The sequence below is a fragment of the Nannospalax galili genome, unplaced genomic scaffold, assembly GCF_000622305.1.
Source record: "Nannospalax galili isolate Female #2095 unplaced genomic scaffold, S.galili_v1.0 scaffold409, whole genome shotgun sequence".
NCBI classification, from domain to species: Eukaryota; Metazoa; Chordata; class Mammalia; order Rodentia; family Spalacidae; genus Nannospalax; species Nannospalax galili.
This window is the reverse complement of record NW_008360308.1, coordinates 1,221,806-1,227,817: the sequence shown is the minus strand read 5'-3', so window position 1 is coordinate 1,227,817 and position 6,012 is coordinate 1,221,806. Positions and strand designations below refer to the sequence as shown.

General features: G+C 41.2%; 1 protein-coding gene across 1 annotated transcript in view; it reads left to right on the top strand.

Moving 5' to 3' along the window:
- The window catches only part of Grid1 (glutamate ionotropic receptor delta type subunit 1), an 829,150-nt gene extending 828,933 nt beyond the window's left edge, over positions 1 to 217 (top strand). Inside the window, exon 16 of the mRNA XM_008824432.2 lies at positions 1 to 217. This exon is cut by the window's left edge and continues 521 nt beyond it. The gene's annotated coding sequence lies outside the window, so the exon portion shown is untranslated.
- The last annotated feature ends 5,795 nt before the right edge of the window (positions 218 to 6,012 follow it).

The window sequence follows — 6,012 nt, the reverse complement described above, 5'->3', positions numbered from 1 at the left end:
ACACACACACACACACACACACACACACACACACACACACACAGACTCTTTCATTTTTCTTGTACATACATGTAAATAATGACAGAATGGAGTGGGGTAAAAGTGTATTTTGAATATTCCCAATTTTCGAAGTCAGTAAAAAAAAAAAACACAAAAACTGTATGAATGACTTTGTAAATTTTGTTCTATATGAATAAAAAAGGCAAATTACTTGTGATCATTCTGAAGTGCCAAAGGAGCTCCCTGTTCCTGGGCCTCTCTGAGGGCAGGAAGGACGATCAGAGGAGAAGCCCCTGCCTGCTGGGGAAAAGGAAGACGTTGAAGAACCCCGAACGCTGCTTGCTCTTGTGCTGCAACACCCCTCTTGTCCCTTTGCTTCCAGCCTCTCATTCTTTCTTCAGTGCCCTTGGATAGCTGAAGAGTGAGTCTGATTCTGGAGCCCATGTTCCTTGGGCCTTTTTGGTCCCTGAGGTGTAGAATGATTTTCCCTAGACATAGTGCTGGACAATCAGGCTCACAATAGTAAGGCCACTGCGTGTCATAGTGTATAGCATGTGACTGTCCCCTAGGCCCCAGAAAAGATGCACATGTTGGGGTCACAATCTTGAAAGCTTTGATATGAATGTGCTTGAACAGCATACTGTTGGTCTTTAAAGACAGACAAAACTCTTATCCTACTTAGAAGGCTCAATCAATTATAAACTACAGGAAAAGACAGTAGGCACCAACTGGGCAGATACAGGATTGGCCTGGGTGGGACATCCTTGTGGAGATGGAGGTATGAGATTCACCATGTAGACTGTAATATGGAGAGATGAGAAACCAGGTAAAGACCTGTTCACTTGGATTTGGGGCCATGGCTCTAGATAACAGAAAAAAAGTGTAGTCACAGATGTGGGATGTGATGGGGTATCATGGTCTCAGGTAGAAGGCTTCCACTGAAAGGAGTTGGGGAGGTGCCTCTAGGTGGTTTGGGGATTGAGGGAATAAACAAGAGGGACCACAAAAGCAGGAGACTTGACCTTTTGGAGAAGCATAGTTGTATACTGTGAAAACAAATAGCTCCTGCACCCTAGAGAAGCTATCTATAGTCCTCAACGTAAAGACATGGTTGTAATCATTCAGGAAAGTAGTCAAATGGGACCAGACCCTAGCAAAACCTCTCTCCAGACTTACTGACTTTTCTATACCATGAGTCCTCAAACAATGAACCAGCCCACAGCAGCCACCCTTCAGTCTGGGAACATGTTATTCCTTTTGAAACACCCAGGGCTTTGCCTGAGCTGGTAAACTTGCAGGGAAACCTTTTCCTTCAGAAGACTAGGAAAATATATGGGCTACTTTGGAATAATTAAACCTAGAACTGGGAGTAATACAAGGAATATGAGCTGTGTCACTGCAGCTGCTTTCTCCCCTTCTGAAGATCAAGATGACTCGATCACCTATACTTCTTGGATGAAAAACACAACTCACAACCAGAATTAAATGATAAAGGGCTCTTACCCGAATCACATGTCAGGGTTTCAAGAGCCTGGTCTGTGGCTATGGTGAAATGTGGGCTTCTGTCGATTGCTTCCTCTGTATCCTTGTAGAGTTACACTTGAGAGATGCATTCATGACAGTGATAACCAGTCCAGGATTGGTTTCTTTCTGAACACCCTTACTGACATGATTGAGGAGGAATGAGCTGTTGCACCACACAATCAGCTAAAAGCACCATGGGAAAGAGAGCATTTATAATTATGTTATTTGTCTTTGGATGCTGGTAACGGCCTGATGTTAGTGCTACTGGGGTGATCCATCGACATTTCTCCAGTCTGTGGAGCTTGGCGCCGGGTGTGCACAGCAAAGCCTAGGTGAGCTACCAGCATCCCGACAATGAGTAGGCTTTGTTTCCTTTCCAAGACTTTAGGGGACCTGCATTGGATGGTCAACTTTTCATACATCTATATATGTATATATAATCTCTATTTTTACAATCACACTCGTGTCTCACTGCCTTATCTTACACCCAATCCTGCTTTTCTTTTGGATTTTTTATCCATCAGAGATGACCTGCATTCTTTTGTATACCATAGATATGGATGGACACCTTTTTTAATATGTTTGCTTAGGAAGAAGAGAGAGAGAAGGAAGGTGTGTGTGTGTGTGTGTGTGTGTGTGTGTGAGAGAGAGAGAGAGAGAGAGAGAGAGAGAGAGAGAGAGAGAGAACAGATATCATCTTTGGAGGAAAAGTGTACTTGTTCTGAAAGTTCTTAACACCTCCTAGTGTTAATTCTTAATAATGTTTATGTCATTTTAAAATTTTTTCTACCCTTGATATGAGGGGAAATTATTGATATTCAAGCAAACTCTTTGTGGGGAAAACAACAAAACCCAGATTCTTCCCAGTTCTGATTTCTGTGTCAGTTCAGAGTGTATCTTTTTCATGCTTTGCTCTGTGGATTTATAACTCTGTTTAGACTCTCCCATAGATTTTAGGTCTATTTTGTGCCTTCAGACACTGCAAATAATAATGAGCATTTGGATTAAAGTTTTTTAATAATAAATCTCGTCTGTTCCTAATGCTCTATTTTCTGGGATGAAGAGGTACGGTCTGTGTTTCTGGTGTATTGCAGTCATGAACTCAGTCCTGCCTGTCAGCATGCACAGCTGCTGGGGAACTCCTCTTGCCAGGTGGGACCCAGGTGTGGCTGAGAGGTAGGCAATGCTCTTTTTATACAGAATATATATATATAGATATAGATATAATTATCTAATATTGACTGATATCATCAACCAACAGGCAATAGGAGGGACACACTGGGCAGCATTCCAAGTTCTGGGTCACCTACTAGTTTCCTTTAAAATGCTGAGTTCTTGGAAAACTCTTGGGGGAGAATTGGGTCATAATACATAGTCTGTTACGAGCATCCTTCCTCATGTCTGCTGGCTTTGTCGCTTTGCTCACCTCTGTTCACTCTGACCCTGCATCTCTATGCTTAGCATCTGTATGCATCCCACTTGCATCTCTACGCTTAGCTCTGATAGGATCCCCGTTTTGACTTAACATTTAGCCTTTATAAGATCTGCGTGATTCTTTCTGTTCAGCTCATGCCCTACACTTTGCCGTCTTCATAGAATCAGCTTGGAATCTTCCTCTACCACCTGCTAGGAGTATGTCCTCCATATCCCCACCTGTAGCATCTGAAAGTTCCCTTTGATTTCTGGAACTTTAAGGAGAAAAGTGCCCTACTCAACCTTGGGGTAAGTAAGACTGATCTGAGGAGATTGGTTTTCATGATGCTCTCAACATCCAGAAACCTAAAGGAGGATGCCAGGCTCCTGTTCCTCCACCTCTGCAGCAATGATAGGTTTCTGCAATGTTGGAGCAAGCTCCTAAGACTGGAGATGGGGGCAGGGGAGAAAACTTCCCAGATTTTTTGAACAGACAGACGGGGCTAGAGAGGAGCAGCTGCAAGTATCTCCAAAGTACTGTTTGCTTAAGAAAAAGAATCTCCACTCCTAAATTTTGTATCTCACAAACCATGCCAAAGCAAGCTTAGTTCAATGCCTAATCTTCATTTTTCCAAGCTCTGAAAGAAAAGCAACAACACAAAAAGAAGAGTCCAGGGTCTAAGGCATTGTTATAATGAGGCAATTCTGCTTCTTCATTTAAAAAATCCCTCAGTTTAATAACACATAAGCATAACAGTATTAAACATTTCAACATTATTAAATACAATAATTGACTCCTAAATGTGATTAAATATTTCATGTAATAATAGATATGCGCACTGTCTGGTGGATAACTTGGATCTCTATGTCACTTCTGCTTTGGCATCTGTGGGGTGGATCATGTGCCCCTACCTTCACCTACAATAATCCTTCATTTCCAAAAATACAAGCTCACAAGTGAACCCCTGTGTTTTAAAATCTTGTATTTTAATCCTAGGTTTGGTAACTACAAGATGAAATAAAAGCTAAAAAATTTTAACTGACCTTTCTTTGCTCAGTCACAGTAAAAGAGGAAGAATTTCTGTTTTAATTGTAAATTTTTTTGCTGTCTAAAATATTCTTTTACTTCATGCCATTAGTTGTTTTTAATAAATGAAGTTATGCTTGATTCTTATCCTCAGACCAAGAAATTCTAGATAATAACTCTTTTCAGTGTCAACTTTAATTGTTGTCTCATTTTTTTCCTCTCAGCAGTATTTTAGTCAGAAGGGATTACTTATGAGAGAAATGTACATATTCCATATACTTTATGTACTCTTATAACCACTGCCTACAAAACAGGGAGGAATAATTGTCAATATTCTTAAAACTTTCAAGCCCCTCAGCTTCCATTCTCTCGTGTCTTAACCAAACACAGGAATCTTCTCTGTAGCAAGAAAAGCTCATGTTATGGAAATGTGAAATTGCAATGGTCAGGATCTGAAGGAAGTGGCATCAAATAGGCCCCCCGACAATGTAGGGTGAGTGACTAAATGTTATTCAAGGAGAGATCACTGACTGACATATTCTAGCATGTAGTTACCAGGGGCAATCTCTTGTCAACGCTTAAAAAAAAAAAAAACCCAACCATTTACCAATATATTGAGGCTTATTGATACTCAAAAAAGGATACTCAAACACATATTGACAAGTGCATATGCTCAGGTGGAAGGATCTAGGTATATGCAGACATGTTCACCACATCCAGCACACACATTTAGCATTTAAAAACACAAAGTAATGGACTTGAGTGCTGCAGGCAGGAGTCATGCTCACCAGAGCTGGAAAACAGAGGTCCAGGGAGGAAATATGCTGCTTCAGGCATCCGTGCCCAGTGCACAACCTCAGTGCAATAATCAACCGAGCAGTGCCATGCAATCAACTGCTGAGGAAGGAGGCTTACCTCCTGCAAAGTGGCCTCTTTCCTGCCAGGCATCATGGTGCACACAGCCAACCCTCTTATTGCTAATTTCTTACTTCCTTACTCTAAAATCCTGATTTTCAGGATGATTAGATGGCTCAGCTAGTAAAGGCATTTGCTGCCAAGTCTGATGACCTGAGTCCCTAGGAACCACATATTAGAAGAAGAAAACTGACTCCCAAAGGTTGTCCTTTGACCTGCGTGTGTACACACACACACACACACACACACACACAACAGTGACATGCATTTGCACAGGCAGATATGCATACATACACAATAATAAATAAATAAATGTAAATTTTTTTTAAATTTAAATCCTTATTTTCTTTCATTTTCCAAAATATAACTTTTCAAACAATATCAGTAACCATTTTATTGACCAAGTATCTTTTTCCAGCACTCTACTATATTTTTAATACAGAAACACTTTCTTATTCCTAGATTAGCCATACAAGGCAGCAATTATTACTTAAGACTTACAGATGGGGAAACTGAAACTAAAACGGCATAGCCCCAGAGACCGTGCTGGTCTTTATACCTTGTCTTCTGATGATGCAGTAATGCTTGCTCCTCCTGATGCAAATGGTTCTTTCTCATTGGGAGCCAGGTATACTCAGTTACTGGAACTAGACTGGTCTTCTTTGTCCCAAGGCACAGTGTCAGGAGCACCAAAGGGTCCCTTAGATACATCTTGATTGTCACCTTGATTCGAAACCCCTAGGAAGGAGATCAGTAAGGCATACTTCTGAGTGTGTCTTTGAGGGTGTTCACCGAGGGCGTTAACTAAGGGGGAAGATGTACCCCAAATATGGGTGGTAATGCCATATAGGTTGGGGGGAGCGACTATATTTAATACAGGAGGAAAAAGCAGAAAATGGTGCAACCATTCTGTTTCTGTACCCTTTCAGCTATGATGGGCTGAAACTGTGAGACAAAACAACTCTTCCTTTTAAGTTGTTAAGTCAGGCATTTTATCACAACAGTGAAAAGTCTAACCCAGAAAACTGGTATTATAGAAGTAGTGATTGCAGGGGCTGGAGAGATGGCTCAGTGGTTAAGAACACTGATTGTTCTTTCAGAAGACCTGGGTTTGAATCCCAGCACCCACATGG